General features: G+C 36.6%; 1 protein-coding gene across 11 annotated transcripts in view; it reads right to left on the reverse strand.

Moving 5' to 3' along the window:
• Sick (sickie) overlaps positions 1-12,133 on the reverse strand; it is a 375,431-nt gene that overhangs the window by 137,439 nt on the left and 225,859 nt on the right. The gene's annotated exons all lie outside the window — the stretch shown is intronic.

The following is a 12,133-nucleotide window of genomic DNA, read 5'->3' on the forward strand; positions in this document are numbered from 1 at the left end:
TACCAGTATTCTATTTATAGCACAATTCGTCGATTTTTGATCCAATACACGAACATATGTTAAAGTTATCAACTGTAACATAAAAATTCCGTCTTTTTTCTGAAATACTATTTTTCTCATGTTTTTTACGAGTATGCGTTCTGCATAATGAACCTTATCATTGTTTGTCACGAGAGAGATTTGCTTTGAAGTTTGTGGAACGATCATTAGAGCAAGATCTAGTTAAGCGATCGACGGCAAGCGCTCGTAAACATTTCCAGTCCTCTTCTATTAGATTTACGCTGTCATTGGCCGCGACTCAATAAAACGATGATAGGTTGGCTCATTAAGCATGCACAGTCGGAATACTGTGCAGGCTTAAACCCGGCGGGTTGCGTCTGGCAAGTATAGTACCTATACGTTGTTTGTAGACGAAATAAACGACAGACTGTGTGCGTTCCGTGTACGTGATAGCGTGCATTCACCACGCAAGGAGATTAATCTACCGCTCCGCGTTGCTCAATCCGTCAGTACTGTAATCGCAGACATTGTTTCTACTGAGTAATTTGCATTATCGTGGGACAAGGTTGTAGCGCATTCACGTCATATTAATAGATCATATTCGTCACTCTATGGTATAATGGAGACGGATCACCCTTATCCAATATGCACTTCAAATTGTCATAACTCGGTAACCCAAAGAAATGCCATAAGTAGACCACGGATTTTATGCATCTATGGCAAAAATGGATAGGTGAAATTTAAAACAGCGAAAACATTAGAAGAATTAAAAAATACTGTTATACTATTTTCAACCTGTTAAACATATTGGGAACAAAAATAAATTTCTACGTCACTGCAGTTTGTCGCAATTCACGTAGAAAATTTTTATTTTGCATGAAGATCCACTGTCTAGCCATAAGGGGTAGACACCATTTTCCAGGATTAAAAGGGTGCGGGATTCGCCTTTTCATTTCTCGATCATTATTATTTTTTGGAACTTTCACCAACATATTTGTGGCATTTTTTTAATGCAAAATGGTAGCAAATATGATATAATTCCAGTGATATTTACTTGTGTAACGAACGACGAAAGTTTTCGACGCTAAGAAGGACAGCGTATGGGAAAGAAAGTGACGCAGAGAGTCGCAGCGCGCCGGCACAGTTCAAAGAACTTCCCTCCTTGCGTTCGAAACATTCATCGTCCATTACACAAGTAAATATCATCAGAATTATATCATATTTGTTAGCGTTTTTTACTTCTGAAAAACCCCGTGTTTCCATTATCGAGAAATGAGAAGGCGAATCTCGCACCCTTTAAAAGGTTACTTTGACCACCTTGAATATTTCCCTGAGAGGCGACCTGTTCGAATGTCCGGTGTCGTAAATCAATCCGCCCGTCTTTTTTATTAATTCGGCCGCGCGGGTCACACGTTCGATCTACGCTAGAGGCTGTAATCCCAACGACCGCGATCGTTCTTCATTGACACCGGTGCTGACAGTGATTCGCCGTAATGACGAAGAGCAATTCAGCCGGTCAGTCCACCGGCTCAATTGTCCGCGGACGTGACACATATCGGCCAGATACAAGATAAACGGCCGGGCCTAATAGCAAAGAAATCTTACGACGTTCCGAGCGGGCGTGAAGGGGCGGCTTTATTAGTTTAACCCTTTATCGATCGCCCGTAGACATCGTAACGGTGCAACCACGCGTACTCGCATTCATAATCGGATACCACGCGTGCCGGTATGCCGGTCCGCTGGCGAATTGCATTCTTCCGGCGTGTTGCGAGCGGAATTCGTACACGTTGATTCAGCGAAACGGGAAAGGTTCGATGAAAGCAAGATTCTCGATACCGATGGATTCGACGTGAACAGGTACGATACCCTTTTTTTTTTTTTTTGACAAAACAGAACGGAATTTAACACACAATCACGTGTTAATGTCAGGAATTTTAAACTCGCCCTAATTGGAAAATAATACTTAGCGGGCCACCGTATTCGTGATTAGTGGATTGTTCAAATGTTTAGTCGTCCAGGTATTTAAAATCCCTAAAACTGTACGATCTCTTTCAAAATTTAAATTGGAAGAATTTCTTTGTGGTTTTCTGAAAATTAAAGGTAGTGGTGAATAAATTATTGCAAGTAGAAATTGCTCTTTATTTGAATTTAGATATAATACACTGACTGAGATTGAAAATTGTACTAAAATACTATTCACTGTTTGTCTCCGAATTATTTTTCAGTTTTGTTGCCAACAACTCTACTATATTAAGTGTTTTATTTGAAATGTACTTTAAAGAACAGTTCCTTGACTGCTACTTGTTCTAAACAATTTTGTTTACTCATTATTAGACTGCGGATCAAAGCACAATAAAAAATATCTGCCTTGATTGCAAGACACAGGAGCCAAATATAAATTGTTTTCTTCTTAATTATTAATTAATTGAAACTAATACACTGGTGGCCTTCAATCTTTTTAATATGTCCACTGTTTTAAATTGTACGTACCGTTTTTTGTCGAAAATACGTAAAATCCGTAGTCTACTAATTATATTAAATATAGCTCTCAAAATTTGTTGTAATTTATATTCGTGGAACTTGTTTTTAACTAAAAAATAAGACAATTATATAAGTAAAGGAAGAACTTTAAAAACCCGTTTTATTTATATTTTTTCTCGCTGATGTCGAGTCACATTCGACAAACGAGTGCAAAGGGGGTTCAATGAAAATAAAATGAATTTATTTTAACCACGTCATTTGTGGAAGAGCCGCAGTTTGCCGACCACTGGATTAGGCGAAATGTCCATTCATTTCAGGCTAGGACGTCGAACTCTACTATGTGCACCGTGATGATATATTGGAAGATCAATCGGGAATCATTGCACCCTATTGAAGTTGTTCGAGTCACGAGGTGTCGTAATAAATTCGATTTCTTTTTTATCCGTCGGTTTCTGCGGGGCACCGCTGACAAAGAATAAAGGTCGAAGGGACGAGGCGGAGGAGTTAAAACGTGACTAGGCATTAGGGCTTGCCAGTCAGGAGAATGATTCATCGTAAGTCGGCGCATCGTCGATCGATCTTACGAGATATTAGCGACATTCGTGTGCCTCGAATTCTTAAACAGAGACCAGAATGCAGCGGGGCACGGAATCACCTGCGGCTCTTCGTGCTATTCTTTTTCTACAGTCTTTCTAAAACGGCAGCTGTTTATTCTGCGGGCGTATTCTATAGGGTGTTTTGTTTATCCTAAACTCAGTACATATTGTGCACTTGAAGTTAACGTTAGATCAGGCATGTCAAACTTCACGGCCCCCGATCAAAAACTTTCATTGTAAGTTCAACGGCCTAGTATACTATGACCTTGAACTCAGAAATGCGAAATCAATCACACTGGTGGACAAAATGATAAGGCATCATTGTACACACAAAAAAATTTCATATACAGGGTGTCCCAGCTAACTTGACCACCTTGAATATCTTTGTTGTTTTTAAAGATACGACAAATGTCTGAAGGACAAAGTTGAATGGCAAAATGGGGCTTATACGATAACAAGAAAATTTTTGTTTTTATGTAATTTTTTTTAGAGATATGAAGGTCACCTTCATGTTTTTAAATGGAATGAGGTATTTTTTAATACATCAATCGATGCAACTGGACATTCGTTATAAAAAAGTACTAACCTATGTATGTCGAAAAGTTAGTAGTTCACGAGATATTTCAATTTAAATAACAACAAAGTGTAAGTGTAACAACACTTTGTGGTAACAACAAAGATATTCAAGGTGGTCAAGTTAGCTGGGACACCCTGTATATGTCGTGAAATCTTAGTGGAAACGAATTGTATTCACGGATGAAAAGAAACTACATTTGGATGGTCCAGATGGATACAAGTACTATTTCCATGATTTAAGAAAGGAACAAAGGGTTTTGTGTCGTCGACAATTTGATGGCGGTATAGTAATGATATGGGGAGGAATCGGCTATGGAGGAAGAATGAAAATAAAGTTTATTCAAGGCCGTATGAATAGTGCTGGCTACTTGAATTTAATTAAAGAGCAAATTGGAACATGTGCTCGCAGAATTGCTGGCAGAAAATATATATATTTCAGCAAGATAATGCAGCTGTGCATACTGCTCGCATAGTAAAAAATTAGTTTAAAGCGGACATTATAAAGGTTTTGAATTGGTCTGCAAAGTCTCCTGACCTAAACATTATCGAGAACGTTTGGGGAAGACTGTCAAGAATATTATACGAAGGTGGAAAGCAGTATAGTACAGTATCCGAATTTAAATCAGCAATTTTAGAAGCTTGGGAAAGCATACATCAATATGATATTAACAAATCAATAACCGAGAATAATGATTGAAGTGGTACAACGTAAAGGGCAGTCCACGCATTACTAAAACTGCCAAAAATTGTATAATTTTGTTGAATTCTAATACTTTTCTTACTTTATATTCAGAGCGCCTGATCCTTTTGCCCACACTAAAAGTCAATTTTTGTAAAAATAATAAATGGTTTGAACGAGTTACTTAATTTTTAGTATTGGGTTGGCAAATAAGTTCGTTCGGTTTTTTAGAGTGGAATAAATCACAAAAACCGAACGAACTTATGATATTTGCCAACCCAATATGTTATATAAAAGTTAGTACCTTATTTTGTTATATAATTCACTTTCTACGTGTATACATATGTACAAATAAATGTCCATTGCTAAAAACCTTGAAGTGCCTTATCATCTTGACCTCCAGTGTACATGTTTTCGTTGAATATTATGTTACTGCGTTGTTTATTTAATAATTTGTACATGGTTGTAGAGTACATTCGCTATAAAATGGGAAATTGACTGCTGTGAAGTTTGCATTCATAGATTCCTGTATAGTGTTTCTCAATCTCGGGCGACTTGGTTCGTAGAGTTGTGATTAAACGGTGCGCACAACAACTAGGCCAACTATGAATACGATTTGCGAACTATTCGATAACGGAACTGTTAGATGGATGAACATTGGTAAATACATTTCGACGAGCAAATCGTTAGTTCAATTATCTTCGAAATATGCGGTACAAGGAGCGTTTCGCGAAAGTATTAATTGGCTAGCAGGCAAGTGACCTTTAACGACCATGTAAAAATGCGAATGTTTTGTAACGAACATTGTTTTCAGAGACATACGAATATTTTCACAGAGTTTATAAATTCCGGGAGATTTAAAATGTACGGTCAACTAACGTAAGAAATTTGCCATTATAATTACATGTGGCCCAATGTGCTTTTTATTGATCTATTTTAGCCAACCGAAAAATGTTTAAACTAAATAAACAAACATTTCCATTCAATTGCCAACTGAATCATTTCATATAGATTTTATTTGGTTTTATGCAATTAAGAGTTTAAATACAGGAATTTGATTAGAATGTTCACAATTTTTTAATAACATTCTTCTAATTGTAAGTTGAATGCTCACATCCAATGTCCTACTCAAATTTTCATCGATGAAAAGGAATATTTCACATAGTTAATGTATATCGATATTGCATTTTCTAGAAATTTAAATATTTTTAATTTCCCCTAAATAAATTAGTTACGCCATTAGTAAAGAAATTATTTAATTAGTTTATTTTGATTCCTATTACTGAACAATATTAGTGACATTATTAACATTTGCAAGTAACTTTGCATTTTAACAAAGACTATTGTGTCAGTCGATTAACTGGCAATATTTTCACGGTCCAAATTTTCAATGAATGTGTCAACTAGGAATGTTTCCCTGTGTCAATGTGCTGCTGTGAATGTAGATTCACAAAAACTAGTTTCAAGCGGAGCTATTCTGACTACTTGAGCACGCCACTTCATTAAATTACATACTTGCTCTACTATTCCCCTAACATCTGTCATCTTCTCACAGTCTCAACGCTCACAGGCGTAGCAAATTGAGAACATTTTTTGCACCCTCGTGTTATAGAGACAGGACTTGCAAAGCTTAATTACAGATATTCCCAAAAAACACATGCAGTCAAATTTATACAACGGCGTGGAATGATCCATTTTGTAATAATAATACATATAGCAAACACGTTTTCTGAAACTCATCACCTCTTTTAATGTTGTTTGTACGTTTCTTAATTATTTATTATCAATAAAAAATTTTAAGTAGCTTTATAATTTATAATTATTAAGTATATGGGAAAAAGGAAGGGAGAGTGGGGACACAAGTCTTAATCTGGCGACTATGGTTATCAACGAAACGTAAGGAGTCACACATTACTCATTCGCCAATACTAGCTTATTATCAAAGAGAACGATAACCGTAAGCGTAACCACCCGGAGGACTTCATGCATATTTAACGCGCCCATTTTTCGCTACACTATCTTACACGGCAAAAATAAATATTCTAGGTATAAGCCAATCACAAGGACCATAATACCTTCAGAGAAATCGAAAGCATGGATTCTGCAACTGCATCATTGCCCAAACGAGTTGTAATTTTTATTATTCAATCGAGTAATTTATCGTGCAAACGGTCTGAAAGAAATCGCGGTGCGAACAAAACTCTCTAACATGTTAGGCAAGACCTGTTGCGTAATTATGGCAATGAACGCACATGAAGTTGTGAACTGCACCGTATAACATCATTTTCAATCTACGCAACTTAGTAACAAATAATTTACAATAAACTCACTATTGTAATAGACGCTCGATTTGACCAGATTGTTAATCTAATCTGTGAATTATTAGTATACAGATGATGTTTATGCAAAATACAAATTTTCTACCTGATTTGCAACAAGCTGGAGTGAAATAGAAATTTATTTTCTTCCTTAATATGTTTGGCAAGTTGTCTGAATGCGTTGTCTGAATTACAAAAAATATAGTAAAAGTTGTTTTTCACAAATCTTTTATTCGGACATGTGAGGAAAATTTAAAAAATGTGTTTTGTAAATGTGTTGGTTAATGGATTATGTTTTCTCAAAATTTTTTACATTAATGGTTAAGATTGGCTAATGTTTTAGTATGTATTCCATTTTTTGGGTTAACTTTTGCGGCCCGAACACTTTTTGAAATGGAAAGTAGTACTGATTTTGCGATATTGTGCTCTCATTAAACTGAATAGTATTTGCTTGGACCATTTCTTCTCATTGTGGACAGTTACAGAATTACAGCAAAAAATTTGATCTGATCTATTTTATTAAATGTTCAAAATCCTTGGATTTCTAAGCAGTTCGTAAATCTTGTACAAACATTCGCAGAATCAATTTCGATTGGTCGCTACAACTCTGTAACTGTGCACGATAAAAAGAAATGGTCCACGTAGATGCTACTCAGTTTAATAAGAGGTATTACAATATATCAAAACATCGATACTACTTCCGATTTAAAAAAATGTTTGTTATTACCACAAAAAATTAATACATATACTAAAATCCCCCCTTAACCATTCAATGAAAAACAAATGTAGTCGATATCTTCGTTAGATTTTGAGAAAACAACATGTACCACTTTAGTTGGTACACTCTGTAGAATGAAAAAGACTATTATTTACAAAGACTATTGAGCAAAGATTCTTACCCTATCATTTTTTTCGAATACGTCTCACGGTGCTGGTAGTTTGATTGAAGGGTCCACCGGGTGCACAAGAAGCGCAATGACTGAATAATCCATCGTTTATCGGCTCAGTCGATTAATCACGTCGCGATAAACGCTCGAGAGTAACGTATACAGTATACACCTTTTGTTTTGGAACAGCGTCGTCGTAGCACAGCGACAGTGTCGAAGTTCGTAACCGTCGTAGTCTCGGTCGTCGATCACGATTACGCGTCCGACGGTGTTCTCGCACCACCGTAAACTCGTACTTGCATTTTGTGCGAATGCACTGCTACACCATACTGCATCGCGCGCCAGAATCTCCTTCTCCCTCCCTCCCTTTTGTTTCGCTGCTGGTACGGTACGCGAGCGAGCGTGCATCGGTGCACAAGGGAGCAACGAGCAGCGGTTGCATTAGTGCGTCTTTAACGGTGCACGGACTCATAAGGGCATTGCATCGAACGATCTTTGTGTACACGGGCCGTGCTCGCATCGACAAGCGCATTGCGCGTGTGTCGGTGCGTGCGAACGCACGATTGACAGGCCAAGGCGATTAAGCGTAGCGCTCAGTACAGAAACGCTGACTATTCCGCCTCGTTCGATGCTTTTCTTAAGTGTCCACGCCACTGGGCCAAATTAGCAGACAATTATACAGAGGTAACGTCTTCGTATGGGTTTTACATGAAATAACATTCTTTGTGGGACAGAGAGTTCGTAACCAGTGTTGGGCAATATTTAACACTAAACCTACCGAGTACTAAAAGAAATGAAAATGTTTTAGCTTACAAAAATGACAAGACTCTATTTATTTAGATTTCGTGCAACTTCAATTACAATATGTGCTTGGATAAAGAAATTTATCAAATCAATTTCCATATAAGCAACATCGTAATTTCAATAATTGTAAGGCGGTGAATATAAAACCGGTCATTTGACCGGCAGTGGTAGGTTTAGTGTTAAATAAAAATTGAAATGATAAGTTATTTGTTATTTGGATATTCAAATAAAAAGCAAAAAGTTGAGAAAGTCTAAATAAATTACTTATAATAATAAAGTAAATTGTTATATACAAATACAATTTAAGTTATTACTTGTATTGACAAATTTGAATTAGTGATACTAGATTATTGTTTATATTAAAATTTTCTTGTCAACTGTCTTCAGCAATGTTAGTAATATTAATCTATCGTCTGTTGTGCATTATATAATTAAAAAAATGTTTAGTTCAGATATACATAGAAATCTGCCTACTCGGGTTAACGTACGGATAATAAAAAGAATATGCAAACGAAATTTATTACAAATTCAGCGCAATGTAAAAACCGATGTGAGCAATCTCCGCTATGTTAAGAATATAGTTAATTATCCATTGATGTACGTAGTATGATCTAATATAGCCGTGAGATAATGGTACGCGTCTAACGGGAACGGAAAAACTAAATTGTATAAGACTACAAGGGAAAAAAGGTTCGTGAGAACCTGGCTTATGCGTAACTTGTGATGCAGTAACAATGAAAAGTCAATATTCAGCGAGACATGATTAAGGCAGTAGATATTAAATACAATTTTTCATACATTTATAAATAATGTATGGATCCATAAAACTCCCTTCTTCATTTATTACGATATTAGGAATAATTAAAACCAAGGTACACAGAACATAAAAAAGAGCTATACAATATTTTGAAAAAATGATTTCATTCTTGTTTCTATTGAAGAAATCTCGTAAGAGATTTATTACAACATTAGAAATAAATGAAACCCAAGTGCACAGAAGAAAGATAAAGATATACAATATTTTTTTTTACATGATGTAAAAGGGTATTCTCAATATTACATTTTATAGTTTATGAGTACTAACTCTACTGGCGGAGTTGTTAAGTGAAAGGGCTGGGTTAAAATTTTCCCATCCGGGGATCCCCTTTTAATTTGTCGAGTTACATGCAATTCCATTAAATAGATTCATCTAGTACAGCGAGCACGTCAAGCGTCTAGTGTGAAAGATGTTAAAGATATTAAATTTTTTAATTTTCAAATGCAAGAACTTCATTGAAAGATAGACGCCAAAGCATCAAGCTTTCGGAATCAGAAATATAAATACTATGTATAAAAAGAAGTGTAGTGCAATTGATAAAAACAAATAATATTTTCACAGATTTTTAGAGAGGTTTCATTCAACTCAATAAGTTTAAATAAAAGTTAATACAAAATTATTGAACAACTAATTTAATTTAATTTGAGTTAAAAATATGAATATGCATATGCTTGCAATCTGATACCCGAGAACCTTGTAATCTACCAATCTGAAGATTACAGCAATTAAATTCTTCAATTAAATTAAATTTAAAGGGAAACTCTATTTGCACTAATGAATATCCAACTTTTTCAGTAAATGTGCACTCGCAATGAACACATAATTTCCCAGCCAGGAAATAATTAAGAATGAAGTAACGCTTATGAGGCTGGTCAGGAAATAAACCCTAAGACAAAGGATGCATAAAATGGTAGAAATATTTGCTAAACACGAACGCAAGCAATGAAGAGCCGAGATAAGACAATTGAATAGTGCGATGTGGAACAAGCAGTCGGAAAGTCATGGTAGTGGAAAAGCTACTTTTCACCGTTCCGCAATAAATGTCAACGAAGCAAGTGTCTTAGGGTACGTTTACATCGGTACAGTATCACGTTGGAGAATACAATTGAAACCCTTGACAATGGTCGATTTTAATGGGACGGCGCTCACCAAGGCATTCATTGTGTGCAAGTTGAGGTTTGCTGATGAGACAAGATGAAAGAGACTGGTGCGCACCAAGTGCGCCAGCCCAACCAGATCTAAAACAATATTAATCGGTATACCGAACTAATACAGTCATGTATTGGTGGGCAAATAAATACTCGGTCTTTTTTCGTCAAATTCAATATTTTCTTATTTAAAATACAAGTATGTTTTAATCGGGAAAGTAGTCTCCATTTGCTTCTACATCCTCCTTCCACTTCTCGGGCAAACGACGAATCCTGGTGAAAAAAAGATGGCAGTTTTGACTCGAAGAAGTCTGCGAGGCATTTTTCGACTTCTTCAACTGTTTGGAAGTGTGTATCCACCAAATGATGTTGTAGCGATCAGAACAAGTGATGATCTGAAGGAGGCAGTTCTGGTGAATACGCCGGGTGTGCAAAACGTGTGGTCTCAATTCGTTGCTTTCCGTATAGCACGTGTCGAACCCGGCGACCCTGCTTTTGCATTTTTCCTAGCTTTTTCAGTCGAACGGAAGCGTTTTGTTGCGTTACGCCTAGCCCAGTAACAAGCTCTGCTTGCGAGTGGCAAGGATTTTCTTCGAGTAATTGCTCCAAATCTTCATCAGGAAATTTCATCGGCGCTCCTGCTCTCTCGTCATCTTCGAGGTCGAAATTTCCACTCCGGAATCTTCGGAACCACTTCTTCATGGTGCTGATAGATACAGCAATGCTACACCAATGCTTCAGATATCATCTCCTTAGCCTCGGAACTGTTTTTTTTTTCAGTTGATATGCGAAAAGCATGCAATGCCTAATATGCGTCTTTTGGCAACTCATTTTGTTTATTGTGGTTACAATGATATTTTGAGGTTATGTTTAACTATTAGTCGGGTAATTTACTCTACTAGTTTGGTATTATAAAATCCCCCAACCGGAGAAAAATGTTTTGGTTCGAAAACTTACAAGGGAAGGACCTCAAGTGTCCGACTTCAATTTTGATAATGTTTTGTAAGATGATGGTATATGGATCCCTAATTATGTATGCAAAATATTAGGTGTAGTTACTCAATACTTTCAAAGATATTAACAATTCAACTTTCGAAAACTTGAGCTGCAAATCATCAAAGCACTGAGTTTTAAAACTATTGAGTAACTACACCTAATATTTTGCAGTCATCATTAGGGATCCATATACCATCGTCTCACAAAAAATTATCCTTCCCTTGTTAGTACAGCCGAATTTATTCTCAGGCCGAGAACTTATTTGTACATACACCTAATATTAATACCGTTAATACATGACTGTAATTGACTGTATAAGTTCTTAAGGGGGCCGGCGCGGCCGTGCAAGAGTGTGTGGGCACACGCACACATCGCTAAATTCGCATATACGTATATGCAATTATAAGGTTTACGACTTTTCGTTTTCACGCTTCAGCGTTGCAAGGAGTAGTTCAGAATTGGTCAATTATGATTCCTAAAAGTCGTGGTACGGTGGGTACGGAGCCCAAAATGCATATTTTTACGTTATAGAGAATAATTTGTAATATTCGGCGGAGACGAACAACAATTCGGCCTGTCACAAACGACAATACAGCACCTCGAGGTTCCGAAATTTTGCACTAGTAGCATGACAATCTGGTTCCGAAAAGTTTGACGGTTGGACGTTACAAATGTTCCAATAGAATACGGTTGATAATGCAGGTCGATATTATATTGTCCATCGATAATACAGTGTCCATCGTCCATGCAAATACTAAATTTATTGAACAAAAACACTGGTACGCGAAGCGGCTATCTTCTGACGTCTTGCTTACTTCGGTTGCCTCGTGA

The sequence above is a fragment of the Lasioglossum baleicum genome, chromosome 1, assembly GCF_051020765.1.
Source record: "Lasioglossum baleicum chromosome 1, iyLasBale1, whole genome shotgun sequence".
Lineage (NCBI taxonomy): Eukaryota > Metazoa > Arthropoda > Insecta > Hymenoptera > Halictidae > Lasioglossum > Lasioglossum baleicum.